Genomic DNA, 18,028 nt, shown 5'->3' with positions numbered 1-18,028 from the left:
AAAAAACTGCTTATCTTAAAAGTATAAGAAAAAACAGAACATTGTATTATTGAAGAACAAAATAGCATCCAGGATCTTGGAGTCTTTGACTTAAGCTCTTAGGTAAAAAATCATAGGCATCTCTCAGAAATATGGCAGTCATGTTGTCCTCTTGAATAACTGTTAAGTAGGCTTATACCACCAACTCTTTCAGTAAAACGTTACCTTACCAATCAGCTTTTTGCAAACTGAATGGTTTGTTTTCCAAAATAATACAGTTTATATCAAAACAAAATGGAGAATTTTTAATGATTTGGTCTTTACTAATGTTATCATTCTGGGTTCCTGAAAATGTCTTCCTTCTTGATAAAACACAATTTTATAGAAAAGATTCTTAATATGTTTATATCCCCCAAAATTTCTATAGGGAAGTCTACCTCTGTGCACAATTGTACAACTACAAGTTGCCTGGCAGAAACATTTATGGTAAAGTGTGGTGATATTATATTTGTATGTTAATAAAGTTTGCCTGGAGCTCAGGGGACATAGCTAGTCATAAACAAAAGTTAGGTGGTGGTAGCATATGTCCTTAATCAGATGACATGGCAGGCAGAGTGTCTGTGTGTTCAAGGACACAGCCAAGTGATGTGACACACGCCTTTAATCCCAGTACGAACCATAGAGACCTGGAGGTTTGCACAGACAGGCAGTGACAAGGAAGTGAGGTAACTGGGCTAAGAGTCAATGAGAAGGCTGAACAGCAGTGCAATAAAGGCACAGATTAGACAGGAAGAAACAGTTCTTTGGGGAAGCTACGGCGGTGTGGTGAACTAAGGTTGGTTGGTGGCTATTTCTCTGATCTCTACAGCTTTCACCCCTGTTTTTAGCTCTGTGTTTCTTATTTAGTAAGACTGTTCAGAAATTTGACTACAATAAAGTATTCATTATAATTTGCAGTTTTGGATGACTTCTGTCCACAGTTGTGGACAGTGAAGCATGGTAGCAGGAACATGGGCTGGAATATCTAGCCTTTGTGGTAGATTAGAAAGGAAAGGTCATGGCAAGAATACGTGCCCAGCCAGAACTCACCTCCAAGGACCTATCACTAAAAAAGGGCTTCTGTCTGCTCTGTCCCACCTTGTAAGGATTCTAAGGCTTCTTGAAACAACACCACCTCTTTGGAAACTGGAATTTAACATATGAGACTATAAGGCAAACCAAAGCATGATGTTACTTGTTGGTTGACAATTCAAGTAGTACTGCATTAGGCGGAGCCATGTATGTGAGTGAGCAACTTGTGAAGGGACTGGAGAATTACAAAAAAAGAAAACACAAAGAAATGATTGTCTGAAAATTAAAAGATAATCACCCCCACCCCTTTGCTGGCACAATGATCTCCATTTTTCTTTTTCTAAAAATGGAAAACAACAAATTTCTGTTGTTTAAGGTAACTTGTCCAAGGTACTTTGTGGCAGAGTAAGATAGCACCATTTGTTACAATGATAGCATATTATCATTGTATTAGCCTAAAAACAAAACGAAATAAAAAAAAATAAAGCGGGACAGTCCTGGGTTATAGTGTGTAGACACTGCAGATTTCGTTTCAATCTTATAAACAATTTACAGTGCTAATTTTAAGACACAAATTATAATCTGTGGCTAGCTCACAGGGAAAAGGAAAATAAAGTTCATATCTGAGAAGCAAGTGAGTAGCAAAGTTCTGAAGAGTGGACAAATGTGCCATCTTCATCCAAAATCGTTCAAGCATAACTGGATCAAAGATAATATGCAGAAGAGTGCCTTCAGTAGGAGACCGCAGGACCAGACGGCGTTAGGTGGACTCGCGCCAGTTCTGAACACTGCAGCTGACAGGAATTATCTCAGCAGTTCAATTGCTGTTCTTTCCAACTTTTCTTCCATATTAATGTCTACATAAGTTTCCAAACTGCCCAAATGTCCCTTGTGGAGGACTGATCTTTCTAAAATCAAAGTGAAATGAAAAGTCCACAAAGAAGCCGACAGAAATTGCAAATCAGATGACAACTAACTTTATAAATTTCATTTCCCGTTTTTTACCACGTCTGTTTAGTGGTATAATAATGAGAAAACAGAAATTGAAGATTAAGTGTTTTCTTCTTGATGCATTTTCAGTAGAAAATACCATGGATAATATTTTGGAAGATTATATAAACGGCCTCATCTACATCAGATGTTTCTTTATCCCTGACAGGGATAAGCAATTCTTCTAGCACACAGTGGGAATACAACTCTCCTCCAAGACATGCTTAAAAAATCATAAATTTAGAGTGTATATTCTACCTTTATTTTATAAAAGACAGCAGCATTTATCATCAAAACATATGAAAATAGAATTCTTTTCTATACTTGTACATAAAATTTATTACATTTTACTATATAAAAGCATCCTAATTGAACCTTTGCAACTTTATTACATTATTTGATAAAATTTTAAAATGCATTTTTAACATTTTCTCAAATTGTTTTTATGTTACATTTACTTTACTATAACAAAATCCATAAGAGAAACTTTTTTTGTTGTTTTTTTGAGACAGAGTTTCTCTGTGTAGCTTTGTGCCTTTCCTGGAACTCATTCTGTAGCTCAAGTGGGCCTTGAACTCACAGAGATCCACCTGCCTCTGCTTCCCAAGTGTGGGATTAAAGGTTTGTGCCAGCACCGCCTGGCGAGAGAAATATTTTAAAAGCAGGAAAGATTTGGATTGACTCACAATTTCCAAACTTTTAGTCTAAGATTTTATGATCTGACTACTTATGGTAGGGAAAGGAAAAGTATCAAGTTTGTGGGAACATATTTGGACTGAGTTTGCTCATTAAACAAGCAACAAAGAAATCAATAGACAAAGGAGCAGAGAAACAAATTTTACTCTTCAGAGGCAAGATCTAGTTAGCCTCTTCATCATAATAGCCCATTAGTGTCATTTTAACCAATTGATTAGATATCACCTTCATGATCCCATAGTTCCTCAACAGCACCTAATGGTGGGAGACTCAGCCTTCAGGATGTATACAGTTGTAAAGACTGCATGGTTGTTAGACCACTCGAAGTAATATTTCACTATCATCTTGTAAATTGATAATGACATATTTTCGTACCAGAACATATTACAATAAAATCTTAAAAAAGTTATCGATGTAGATTTTTAGACAGGGAATATGTTACTGCTATGTGTGTTTTGAGAACCACTCAGCATGTTTTTTTGTTCTTGTTTTTTGTTTAGCTCATGTTTAAGCAGTCATATTGCTGAGACTTTCTGGGTCTTCTGACATTCCTAGCAGATAGAGTCCTGCAGAAAACTCTCTGAAACTCTGGGTCTTTCAGTATTTCCACCCCCTCTTTTACAGCATCCCCGAGCCTTAGGTGAGAGATGTTCTTGTAGATGTTTCTGTTAGGACTAGGATCCACAACTCTGTTTTAATTGGTTGTGGTTTTCCATACTGGTTTCTAATTGTTGCAGAGTTTTCTTTTGCAAAGGGTGAAGATTACTCTTATCTGTAGGTCTAAGGACATATCTAGAATGTAGTTAATAATTATTCTGGTATAGCAAAGAAGTGTTTGTAGGGTCTATATCTTTAGTTTCTTGTGTTACCTCCCTTGGTAAAATATAGTGGGCTTGATTTTTTATGCATATAAATATGAGTGTGTGTGATTTTTTTTATGAAACAGGTTCTTGCTATGTATTCCAGGCAGATAACACTCCTGCTACCATCTCCAGAATAACGGAATCCCAAGTATGTACCACCATGTCTAGTACAATTGTCCTATGTACCACCATGTCTAGTACAATTGTCCTAAGTACCACCATGTCTAATACAATTGTCCACTGTATTTATTTTATTGACTTTCAATTCTTTTGTTTTATTTGGGTTTTTTAAAAAATGGACCTGGAATTCACTATTTAATTCAGGGTAGGCTCAAATGCAGTTGTCTTACCTCAACCTCCAGAGTACTAGAAATACGTACGTGTGCTATCACACCCAGTAGTTTGTCCATTATAGCTCACACTGAGGCCAATTAGCATTCAAAACAATATTATAATTCAATCTTAAGTTCTCATGTCAATTAAAATATCACTTCACATTTATCTTAAGTTTTAAATATATTCATTCTCATATCAAGTATCTAAACAGTATACAAGGGCAGAATTGTACTCTGCTCAATTAAACTATCATACTATAAAAGCAGAATATATCAAAACCAGGGATTTGACACTTGCAGTCTTTTTCTTTTGATGAACTAGGAAAAAACAGTTTTAGAACATTTTTACATCTACAGGAAAAAATCTATAAACATATATTTTGGGTATGTATATGGTCTTATAAAGATATATAAGTGTGCATTAGGGATTAAGCTGAAAAAATGTATATAATGCAACATAGTGACTTCCATAATCATGTTTCATATATCCTAAAACAAGCAGATTTTACTTGGTACTAGCTCAATAATGAACTAAGATAATGTTATGAGATTAGTTTGCATCAGACACTCCACAGTGAGTACATGTGTCAAATCATTAGGTGTCCAATTTTCATCTGTATAATTAATCTATTCACTTGTATATATGAAGTAATCTTCACAGGTTACTGTTTTTAAAATTCCCATGAATAAAAGTATCTGAAAATATGCTATTTTTTGTATGTTTAAAATGACTTAATTGTTCCTTTGTTAGCTCCAGTTCTTCAGAGACTATTTTCTAGTTATCTTAACCAACTGTGTTTAGAATTATTTTTCATTTTCTCACCCTGCATCATATAAAGATAAGCTTCTCAATAATAAATTAACTGTGAAACGTGCATTTTCATGCCAATTTAATGTAATATAATGAAGTTCATATTATGTTTCCATGTCTAAACTCTCCCTCAGGATCACAGTGTTACGACAGAATGTTGAGGAACTGGTCTGCTTCTGGGGATTCAAATCAAGCACTTCATACAATATTTTCAGAAAACCAATAATACTCAGTAATACTCAAAGGCATATGATACAGTTTTCTTCTAGAATTTGACTCAGGACTTCTGTTTTATTGTCATTTCCAATAAATAAGTTACAAATATCATTTCATAACATTACTTATGAAGAAATGTTTTACATTATTTTCCTAGTTTCTCTAAATTTCATATTCTAATCTTTATGGAATTAACTACCTAAAATGCTAGTAGGAATAAATAGTAGGACAAAGTATTAAATTTTCTTTTATCAGCTGAAGTAACCTTGTATTTTAGATAAAATTTTCTAAAACATGCATCCTTAATTCTTACATGATAGAGACTCACGAATTTCACATTAAGCACATAATTTTTTAAAGCTAGCTGGAAGAAAGTAAGAAGAAAAGATTTTCAATTTTGTTTTTGGAAGTCGTTGTTTTAGAAAAAAATGCATTCCCACTGGAAGGTTAGCAGTATATTCTGCATTCAAGATGAGTACCAAAATAAGTAATCTGGGGCAAATAGCTTCCTGATCTTCCAGTCTATCATCTCAAATCTGTTGAAGACTTCAGGTACACAGAATATGCTTCTAATCAATCTATAACTGGATACATAGAAATGATCATCCTTGGTTAACTGCTCAAATATAACTACGCATACAATGTCAGACTGTTGAGGGAACATGAAAAAGGAGAATGATGAATGTTATGTTACATTTTTCCAAATACACTTAAAGCTTTAAATATCTGTGAACACTGGTAAGTGTTACTTTAATTGGTGTTTTCTTATACTTTTGGCTCTTTCCTCTTTGACTCTTTTGGGGGACCAGCCACCCAGCTCCCAAATAAATACACACAGAAACATATTCTTAATTCTGAATGCCTAGCCTTAGCTTGGCTTGTTTCTAGCTAGCTTTTCTTAACAAATTATTCTGTCTACATTTTGTCTCTGGGCTTTTACCTTTATTTCTGCATACCTTTCTTTATTTCTTACTCCTTGGCTTGCTGTAGCTGGGTGGCTGGCCCCTGGAGTCCTCCTTCTCTTGCTCCTAGATTTTCCTTCCAAATTTCTCCTTCCATTTATTCTCTATGTCTACTAGCCACACCTATCATTTCTCTCTGCCCAGCTATCAACCATTCAGCTTTTATTAGACCAATCAGGTATTTTAGACAGGCAAAGTATCACAGATTCACAGAGTTAAACAAATGCAACATATCTTAAAATAATATTCCACAATATAATACCTTTATTTTAAAGCATGAGCTTTATTTCAGAAAATTTAGTAATTTACCTAAAACTGAAAAGGAAACAATTCTCAAAGACAAGATCTAAGTTTAGCAATGACTGCTCCAAATTGTTTATTTTGCTAATGCAACCAAGGATTTCTTTAAACAGTTATTTGATTTTAAGACGTCTACTAAAATAAAGATAAACAGATGTTATATTTTCAACTTGTGTCAAAACAATAACACATGCATAATGAGTAATGCATTTTTCTAAAAATATGATCATTTAATTTTTTTTTAAACTACAAACTGGTTCTATAACTGAATTGCATTTACATTAACAATTTCCATAAATGCTGAGTATAATGGGAATTGAACATTGACAGTTAGTTACCATTTCACATATACCACCTCATACACTCCTATAATTAGGAGACACTTTTATACTTGCAAGCTGAGACTCTTCACTGAAAGCTGCATTAGTTGGGGTTCTAAAGTGAACTAAAACTAATAGAATAAATTGAAAGCTAAAGAGCTAACTGAGTGAGTGAGTATGTAAATAGCAGATTCGTAGATAGAATACAGATAGAAAATAGATAATATATAATCTATTGATTTATATATAATATAGGAATAATAAGTAGATGATAGATTATATAGATAGATAAATTTTATATATATTTATTAACAGAGCAAGAGAGTGGAGGGGGCATAGGTGATCATGGATGGCTTATATCATTGTGGAGGTTGTGAATTTTCATGATCTGCCTTGTATAATAATCTAGAAACTCGGGGAAAGAGATATATAGTTGCAGTCCAAAAAATTGCTTTCTTCCATAGGCAAAGGATGTCTTTGCTTAAGTAAAGAGAAAAAATTCAGACTCTCTCTGTCCTTAATCTGTACTGTACCTCAGTATTTTGGATTACGTCTTTCCCACACTCTTGAGGGCAGGTCTTCACTCAATGCCATTCTTTTACAGGAAAAACCTTAAACAATACTTTAGCACCCATTTGACTATCCCATAAGCTAGTCAAATTGACATATAAATTAACCTTTACATGCGCTATTACTGTGCAATCTGTCTATGTTTCAAGAACATAAGCCAGTGTTTAGGAAAAGTGAAGGGAGGTGACTTCCAAACTGCTGATGGGCTTAGAATTAATGCATGCCTAGGAAAATTGCAAGAAACAGGAACAAATTCTTTGGCAAGATAAGAAGCATTTGCAGCAAGTACAGAGAAAATTCCTTAAAATATCCCTTCACATGATCAAAGGCACCAATTTCCTCACCACTTGGATGTCACATGTTCCCATGAGTGGCAAGAAATAATATGAAGGCAAGAAATAATACAAAGGCATGTTCAGTTATGAGATGGATTCTGAAGACAGCCCCAAAATGCTCATCTGTCTCTAAGGTTTATTTCTGTAAACCCCTGTGTCTCCTTAAGGCAGTTCTTAACACCACATCATATTCTTTTAGTTTTTAATTGAAATAGAATTGCATCACCTCTCACTTTTCTCCCTCCAGCCCCTCCAAGTTACCCTCCCTTGACCCCTCTCATGCTCTCCACCCTTAAGTTGATAGCCCCTTTTCATTAATTTGTTTTCATTAATTGTATTTGTTAGATATTGCATAGTACTTTCTAGAACCATAGAAGCTCGATCACAGGAAAGAGACTTTCAGGCCAGATTCAGCTCCAGTCATCTGAGCCCTGTGTCCTAACTGTGTGGTATCTTCATCAATAAAGAATGACTCTCAACCCAAGAGAGTCAACCAAGGGCTACACTGATAGTCTATATCATTGGAGGAGTCTGTTATATTGTCCTGACCAACCCTTCAAAAAGAGGTTCTTTATGCCTGATACTGAGGTTTTTGTTAGTCTATGGTTCTAGTGGGGAGCATCGCCATTCCAAGTGGCTTAACTACCTTTCATAGATGATATAGATGAGATAGAGTAGAAATAGAGACAGAGACAGAGATAGATAGATGATGATGATGATATGATAGATAGAAATCTAGATGATATATATATATATATATATATATATATACACGCATACATATCTAAGTATTTTATCTATTATGTGCAGTTTTATGTAAATATAAAATATGATTCTTGAGACTTTAACAAGCAACCCTGATAACATTTGTACCTGCTTCTCCTTCTACATTGTCTTTCTTTCCTCCTTGCATGTTGGAGCATCCTTCTAGTTATTCTATTTTCCATTTCATATCACCTCTATCCTACTATAAAACTGCTAGAAGAAAACATAGGGAGTACCACACAAGATATCAGCATAGGAATGGACTTACGGACTTTCTCAACAAGATTCCATTTGCCAAGGAATTAAGGCCAACAAGTCAATAATGGAGTTCTCATAGAAATCATCTCTGTATAGCTAAAAAAAAAAAAAAAAAAAAAAAAAACTATCACTGGAGTGAGGAAAAAGACCACCGAATCAGAGAGAATTGTTTTACAGCTCTGAATCTGACAGGGGATTCATATGCAGAAAATTTAAAAATTGAGACACCTCAAAATTTATTCAAGGAAGCAAGTGACCCAATCAAAAAATGGGACACAGTCCCAACTGATACATCTACAAAATATTCACACATCCAAGGCTCAGGCAATATGGAAGGCAGGCCAGAAACATTGTAAAAGGCAGATCAGAGACTTTTCTGTAAGAATGTATCTCCTAGTAATATCAGAAGCTACACTGATAGAGTTTGACCAGAATGACTGCCCAAAAGTAGGCTAAACAAGGATGGCAACAATGAACTTTCAAAAATGATAAAGAGAAGCCTTAAGACCTCAACCCTACAAAAAGAACTATAGGCAACTGAGGGAGGTTTGATTGGGGAGAGGAGGCCTTTCCCAGGGAACACCACTTCAATTTGTTGTACAGTGCCCAAGAGTCAGCCTTGAAAATATGCATATAATTAACATTATATGGAATGAATCATTGATAAATGTGAATATTTGATTTACATATTGTAGTAGGACAGGCCCATAGGGTCTAGGAAATTGCCTCAGACCAGTTGCCAAGGCATGCACAATGTACTCCTTATGAGACAACCTGGAGTCTGCCTAAGGGCCTAGCAATAGTAGCTATCAGAGTTCCTGGTCACTAGCAGAGGTCCTGGTTGCTGTCAGAGTTCCTGATAGTGCAGAGGCTGCCTGAGGGCCTAGCAACAGTCACTGTCAGAGTTGCTGATTATGCCCAGCCAATGAGAAATGACCACATAGACTGGGTGCTGGGAAGAGGGTATAAAAGGCCTTTCCTGTTATTGAATAAATGAGTTCATTATTTGCCTTCAAGAGACTCCAGGTGTCCATGTGGCTGACTCCATGCCTTCTCACCCTCTCCCCTGAGGGAGTCATTATAATCCAAGCAACAGCATATCCTGGATGTTTTGTGTTATCTCTTAAGATCTGCCAGAATGGACTGAATGAGTATATTTAGGAATATGTATATCTATATAGATATATGCATGCATATACATATATATGTATGTATGCAAAGCAATTAGTAAAATATAGGACATGAATTTGAAGAAAGCTGAGGAAAAATATGTGGGATAGTTTGGATGGAGAAAATAGAAGGGGGAAATATCACAATTACTATAATCTTTAAAAAAGTAAGAACAACTAGGAATATAGGCAGAAATTTCTCAATAGAAGAAATATAAACCGTCAAGGAATACCTCAAAAATTTTCATAATTTTTAACAATTAAAGAAGTGCAATTTAAAAGAGCTTTGGGATTTTGTCTTACCCCAGTCAGGAAGGCTAAGATGAACAAAACAAATAGTAACCAATACTGACATGGTTGTGAAGAAAAAGGAACCCTCATCACTGTTGGTAGTAAAGCAGATTGGAGCAGCCACTCTGGAAAATCAACATGGAGAATCATAAGAAAACAAATAATGAAATCTTCCATATGACCCAGATATATCACACCATGCCATGTGCCCAAATGACTTGACATAATACTCAGTAGATAATTGTTCAGTCATGTTCATTACTGCCCAATTCACAACAGCTAGGAAATGTAAACAATCTAAAGGTTCCTTAGCGTATGAATGGATAATGAAAATGTGGTACATATACAGGATGGAATAATATTCAACAGTAAAGAAAAATGAAATAATATTATTCAAAGGTAAATGTGTAGACCTAAAACAAATATCAGATTGAGTAGAGTAACCCAAACACAGAAAGACAAACTCAAAATATTCTCTCTCATCTAGGTGCCCAGCTCCAAATCCTCAGATGTGAGTGTACAACATGGAATAAGCACATCACATTCTTCATAGGCCTGGGGACCTTTATCATGGATGTAGACAGTTATCAAAACACTTCTCTATTCTTTTGTTCGCTTCTTATCTCCTTGTAGCAATGTCTGAGCATTCCTTTCTCTGAGATTTCTCCATTTCTGTTTTCCAAACTGTTGCATGAAAGTAAAATGAATTAAACAAAGTATGAACTAAACATTAATTAGGATCCTCCTTGCATTTCTGCTATAATACCACTAATTTGCAATCAGGTAACACATATTTTTCTGTTTATCAGGATGTGTTTTGGAACTTAGTATACAGAAAGTAAGCACAATAGCACATATTTCAAGGCCTCATCTGTGTATGCTTCTGTATGATGTCCAAGTAAAGAATACAAAAATATGTACACATGTTCATATTTCAATAAGAAATTCACTCAACTGTGAACCAGAAGGATGCCAGGGACTGTGCTTGACTTTGTAACCTTCATATTCTCAGCACATAGGATAGGATAGGCTAAGATCAAAAACACTGAAGACACCTGATGCTGGAGAGGATGTGGAGCTAGGGGAACTCTCCTCCATTGCTGGTGGGAATGCAAGCTTGTACAACCACTTTGGAAATCAATATGTGCTTTCTTAGAAAATTGGCAATCAATCTCCCCCAAGATCCAGCTATACCACTCTTGGGCATATACCCAAGGAATGCTCAATCATACCACAAGAGCACTTGCTCAGCTATGTTCATATCAGCATTGTTTGTAATAGCCAAAACCTGGAAACAAACTAGATGCCCTTCTACTGAAGAATGAATAAATAAAATGTGGTACATGTACACAATGGAATACTACTCAGCAGAAAAACAATGACATCATGAGGTTTGCAGGCAAAGGGATGGATCTAGAAAAATCATCCTGAGTGAGGTAACCCAGACTCAGAAAGACAAACATGGTATGTACTCACTCATAGGAGGATACTAGATGTGGAACAAGGATAACTGGACTGCTACTCACATCACCAGGGAGGCTACCTGGAAAACAGGACCCCAAGAAAGACACAGGGATCGCGCAATGACGGAGAAATGGATGAGATCTACATGAACAGCCTGGACATATGTGGGGGTAATGAAGGGCAAGGGTAGAGGGAAAGAGAGCTTGTGGGAGGGGGAGATCCCAGCTGGATCAAGAACAGAGAGGGAGAACAAGGAATAGGAGACCATGGTAAATGAAGACCACATGAGAATAGGAAGAAGCAAAGTGCTAGAGAGGACCACAGAAATTCACAAAGATACCCCCACAATAGACTGCTGGCAATGGTCGAGAGACAGCCCAAATGGACCTATTCTGGTGATGGAATGGCCAAATGGACACCCTAATTGTCATGCTAGAAACCCCATCCAAAGACTGAGGGATCTGGATGCAGAGATCCATGGCTAGACCCCAGGTGGAGCTCCGGGAGTCTAATTAGTGAGAAAGAGGAGGGTTTATATGAGCAAGAATTGTTGAAACCAAGGTTGGATAAAGCACAGGGACAAATAGCCAAACGAATGGAAACACATGAACTATGCACTAATGGCTGAGGGGGCCCTCAACTGGATCAGGCCTTCTAAATGGGTGAGATTGGCTTGATCTGTTTGGGAGGCATCCAGGCAGTGGGACCAGGTCCTGTGCTCATTGCATGAGTTGGCTGTTTGAAACCTGGGGCTTATGCAGGGTTGCTTGGCTCAGCCTGGGAGAAGGGGACTGGACCTGCCTGGACTGAGTCTACCAGGTTGATCTCAGTCCTTGGGGGGGGCTTTGCCCTGGGGGAGGTGGGAATGGGGAGTGGGCTGGGAGGAAGGATAGAGGGGCGGGAGGGGGGAGAACAAGGGAATCCGTGGCTGATACGTAGAACTGAATTGTATTGTAAAATAAAAATAGAAAAAAAAAGTGTTCATGCTGTGGTCCTGTGCTTCTGGCTGTTGCTGTTTTGTCTATTGAAAACAAGGGTGGTTTTAGATGATGGAGCAAAATAAAAGATCATAGATAAAGAAAACAATTGTGAAGGACAAAGCATGGGAACACTGCTTTGACAGTGAATCTTACCACTGAGTGGAGGTTAATAAATAGCGAGTGCCACAAGAATTTTGTTCATTCAAGCCCCAAACTACTGCCCTTCTAAACACTGCAAATGCAACCTCATTCTTTTTTTTATTAATTTTTAATTTATTTTATATACTGACCACTGTTTCCCCTCCCTCCTCCCCTCCTGTCCTGTCCTCCATCTAGCCTCCTCCCCATCCATTCCTCCTCTAAATTCACAAAGGGGCAGGATTCGCATGGGCTTCAACAAAGCAAGGCACATCAAGTTGAGGCAGGACTAAGCTCCTCCCCAGGCATCCAGGCTGGGCAAGGCAACCCAAAATTGGAAATAGGTTTCCAAAAGCTAGTTCAAGTGCCAGAGACAGGTCCTGATCCCACTGCTAGGAGCTCCACAAACAGGCCAAGCAACACATGTAGAAGGCCTAGATTGGTCTCATGCAGGATCCCTAGCTGTCAGTCCAGGGTCCTTGAGCCCCCACAAGCTCAGGTCAGCCATCTCTGTGGGCTCCCCCATCATGACCTTGAGCCCCCGGCTTGTACAATACCTCCTCCCTCTCTTCAACAGGACTCCTGGAGCTCTGCTCAGTGCTTGGCTGTCGATCTCTGCATTTGTTTCCATCAGTTACTGGATGGACGTTCTCTGATGACAATTGGGGTAGTCACCAATCTAATTACAGGAGATGGCCAGTTCAGTCACCTTCTCCATTGTTATCATCCTCATCTTTTTATTTCCCCATATCCTGCAATTTTACTATCAGTTATTTTACCAGAACTAATAACTATAAAACAAACAAAACAATCAGCAACTGCATAGTATATATGCACCACAGTTCACCCAGCTATTCATTCAGTATAGCTGGACAGCAACATCTAGATTCTCCAGACACTCATCAGAGTAAAAAGTCATGATCACAAATTATGCACTATATATTATGTTTTATTTGAAAATAAAATAAAATTAATAAAAGGTAATTTGATATAAAACTTAGCTGTGATTTTGAGAAATGATAGCATAAATAAGTTGATTTAGATATTTAGTGGGATGACAATTCACACAGTCACAATAATTTTATGAGCTTATATGATCCATAGTGAATATCTTAACTATCTTCTAATAAATTAAACAATTAAAAATTTGCCGGGCGGTGGTGGCGCACGCCTTTAATCCCAGCACTCGGGAGGCAGAGCCAGGTGGATCTCTGTGAGTTCGAGGCCAGCCTGGGCTACCAAGTGAGTCCCAGGAAAGGCGCAAAGCTACACAGAGAAACCCTGTCTCGAAAAACCAAAAAAAAAACAAAAACAAAAAAAAATTTAAAAAGGAACCCACAAAACTCATCTCAAAATATTTTCTCCTAAATTCAGATAAATTTTCTCCCTCCTTTATTATTTTTGTTTGACTTCACTGTTGTTGTTAATGATTTTTCTTTTATTTTGACATGGCCCTACTATGAAGCCCTACCTGGCCTGGAACTTACTACAAAAACCCAGGATGTCTTGGTACTCAGAGGTCTATTTGTCTATGTTTCCCAAACTTTGTTACTAAAGATGTTTATTACTACCATAACCAGTTCGTAAGGTGTTTAAAATAGCTTTTAATAATCTAGCCTGAGTTGGCCACAAACTATGTAGTTCATTATGACCTTAAAATTACAACAATTCTCCTGATTCAGCCTCTTAAGTACCAGAATTACAAATGTTACCATGTCTGATCTTTCCTTAAGGAATTATTCAAAAGGTTTTGAGAAATCACCAGCCCTCTCAATAGGCTTCTTTTTATCCCAACCTAATGCCTTTGTTGACCTCCAATTTGTCTTGTTTGTACATATTAAATTCAATCTTCCCATAAAGAGACAATATTTCATAGTCTTTTTCCATTTCAAAGCATGTTAATTTTTTCATAAGGATTTATTATACATCAAGGATTTTTCTAAGTGAATAATAGATATCATCTTAATTGTCAATAGTATTCTAGCCACTCTCTCTCTTCTAGAGCTATGGGAATGAGACCTAGAGGGCTAAATGACTTGCTCAAACAGCAGATCTGGCATTCACAAAGACCTTTCTGCCATCAAACCACATGTGCCTAGTGCTGACTTCTTGGGATTGGGAAGCCTATGTGGGAGTTTGCAAATAGAAGAACAGATTCCCCATCCATGGCTCTAATTGACCACCTTAGTTCTTCATCTGGGGTGTGATCATGTTTAATTTCCTTTGTCTACACTGGTACATCAATTGGTATTGCCATTATGCTAGTCTTGTTCAGGCAACCATACAGTTGAGAGCGCTTGAAACTCCAAAAATAATGTAGGCTCTAGATGTTGTCCTTGGTTGCCCCTAAGAATTTAAATGTATGACTCTATTGCCAATGATACCACATACTTCAGACACAGGGTTTGGAGGAATATGGCTGGAATCAACCTGAAAACATCCTCTCTAAGGACTGTATCTCATAGTATCAGCCTGGGGAAAGAAATAATCTATAGTCCTCCAGTGTTGTAAAACTTGTGAAACATAGCAGTGATTAGACTAGCAAGGTATCCATAGTGGTATCTTAAAACCACATTTATTTTGGTGATAAGCGAAAGCTGTTTAATTGGATTTAAGGCCAACTTGACAGGAGAGAGTTCAAGGCTGATATTGTGAACAGAGACAACTACCTTGACTGTTGTACTGCTCAGTTTTTCTGTCAACTTGACAGAAGAGAAAACCTCAGATGAGAAATTGGCTCCATCAGATCACCCAAAGACAAGTCTGTGGGGCATTGTCCTGATTAATTGTTGATGTGAGAATGCCCTGTCCACTGAGGGTGGAGACAATCCTCGGCAGGTTATCCTTGTGGCATAAGAAAGCAGGCTGAGACAGCCATGAGGATAAAGCCAATGAGCAGCATCCCTGCATGATCTGCGCATCAATTCCTGCCTCCTGAATCATCTTGTGCTGGGGTTTCTGCCTTGGCTTCCCTCAGTGAAGTAGTGTGACTGGGACATGTCGTTCAAATAATCCATTTGCTCTTCAAGATGCTTTCTGTTTCAGTCATTATCACAGCAATAGAACACAGACCATGATATCTCACGAGGCTGTGTTCTCCAGAGAGCCTTCTTTTCCTCAGCCTATATTTCTGTCTTTATTGCATGTGGTTTGGAGATCCAAGAACCATTGTCTACACATGTGCCCTCCAGCAATCCCTTTTCCCCATCACAGTTTTGCAATTTGGTTTGTGATAAAGGTCCAGTTTCTTTCTTTTGTGTAGAAATATTATTTTTCCAGTATTATTTACTGAAAAACTGTATTTTCTTCATTTCTCTTGACATCATTGTGTAATATCAGTAAACAGTTCTGCAGTGTGCTAATGTATTTCAGTGTTTCTGATTTAGTTCCATTGTGTATGTTACCGATATACTTGATTTTATGTCAGTACCATGATGTTTTGAATATACTTTAAAACGTTTTGATAGACTTTAAAAAATTGATGTATAACCATCAGTTGGGTGTCTTTTTCATTTGATTGCTTTGTTTCTCTGTATTTAATTCAAATTCATTTTAATTAAATTCATAAACTTATGAATTTAAGATTGTTTTTCTATGTCTTGGGAAAGTATAAATATTATAAGACACAGAAAGTCTATGTCTTGGGAATTTGATAGGGAGCATATTATGGACATTTCCTCAGTATAAATTATCCAATCTTTGCAGTTTTTTAGTAATTTTTTTCTATTTACTTTGTTATCCTCAGTGTCTTCCACCAATGCTTTATACTTTCAAGTACACAAATGTTTTATGTTCTTTGTTAATTTATTTTAAAATGTTTTATCTACTGATCTATTATAAATTGATTGCTTTATAGATTTCTTTGTCAAATGTTTTATTGTTCTTACATTGAAAAATTACTGCTTTCTGTGTGTTGATTTTTGTCTTCTCCAAGTTTGCTAAATTTGTTCTGTTTTATTGTTCATATTATTAATAAAATAATTTAGCTGCTAAAAGTTTTAAAGAACATCAAGATAGGCTCACTGAAAGTGCTGCTGTCTACCAAGGAGAGCTTGAAGCAGACAAGGCTATGTCTAAATAAGCCCAATTATGTCACAAGGGAGAGGCACGTCAGAACTAGTAATCACTCAAAATCTGGTGAACCAAAGAACCTGTTAGCTGGTCAGTGAGGTAGTGTGGAGGGAAGATGTTACACATGGTCCTTAAGGCATTAAGAAATACAATTAAAACACAGGTTCAGAAGCAAAGCAGCCGAGATCAAAAGCCTCTCCACATCTCACTGAAAAAGTATGAAGAGAAAAGTTTAGAAAGATACCATAATGAAAGACAAAACATTTGTGTAAAGTGGGATATTCCCAGTTGGAGTTTCTTGGTGGGTCCTGACTGGTAAAGCCTCTAACTACAGATTAATTGGCAGCTTCAAGTTGTTTCAGCTTAAATTTCTAGGTCGTTCAAGGATTTGCTTCTTCCTGCCTATTTCACTAAGATAACATAAACGTTTTTATGAAGGTGAGGGATGTTTTTGAGGGTCTTCTAAACACCATACCATTTGGTCCCAACTGGAAATGTTTTAATCAATGTCTTCTTTCCAACTGATACATTTGGAATAGTCACATATTGCAATTATTAATAAGTCTCATTTAATTTAGTTATCACACTCTTTGATATACCAAGCTATTGTTTTCTTTTGTAGTTTTGTATTTCCTTCTTTAAATTATTAGAGTATTTCTAAGATTCCACTGAAACTTAATGTCATTTTAAGTTATTCTTCTGCTTATCTAATATGTCTAAACCAGTCAGTGTTTGATCACTTTGGGGAAATGTAGAGTCTTTATTAGTATTCAGGTTCTTTAACCCCTGCCTTATGTTACAGTGTTATAGTATACACAGTACTTCATAATATAGTTCTTCGTAATATATGTGTATGTGTCTGTGTACATATTAGATAGATAATAGATAAATGGATACAAAGATAGATAGATGATAGACAGATAGATAGATGATAGGTAGATAGATGATGATGATGATAGATAGATAGATAGATAGATAGATAGATAGATAGATGGATGATAAATAGGTATATAGATATCAACATATACCAGAACTTTTTAAAAGATTTGCTTGTGTACATGTGTATCTACATATGTTTCTGCCAGTGCACATGCCTGTATGCACCTGAGGCCAGAAGATGGGTTCTGGTCACACAGTGCTAAAGTTAATAGACATTTGTAGGCCATTTTTCTTGTTATGTGGATTTGGGGATCCAGACTCCAACACATTATTGTCATGGATCATTCTTCAGTGCTGAGCCTTCTTTCCAGCTCCAGCAGCACAACTTCTATCATCAAGAGTCAGTCATGTTTTGTTTTTGCTTTTATTGAGTCTTAGTGGGTTTCACATCATGCATTCCAATCCCACTTATCTCCCTGCCCCTCGATTCTGCCTTTGCAACCACTCCTCCAAAGCAAAACCAATTTTAAAAGGAAAACGAAACACCAGATAAAACAAAACAAAC

Source organism: Peromyscus leucopus, chromosome 6, assembly GCF_004664715.2.
Source record: "Peromyscus leucopus breed LL Stock chromosome 6, UCI_PerLeu_2.1, whole genome shotgun sequence".
Lineage (NCBI taxonomy): Eukaryota > Metazoa > Chordata > Mammalia > Rodentia > Cricetidae > Peromyscus > Peromyscus leucopus.
This window is presented reverse-complemented; position numbering follows the sequence as displayed.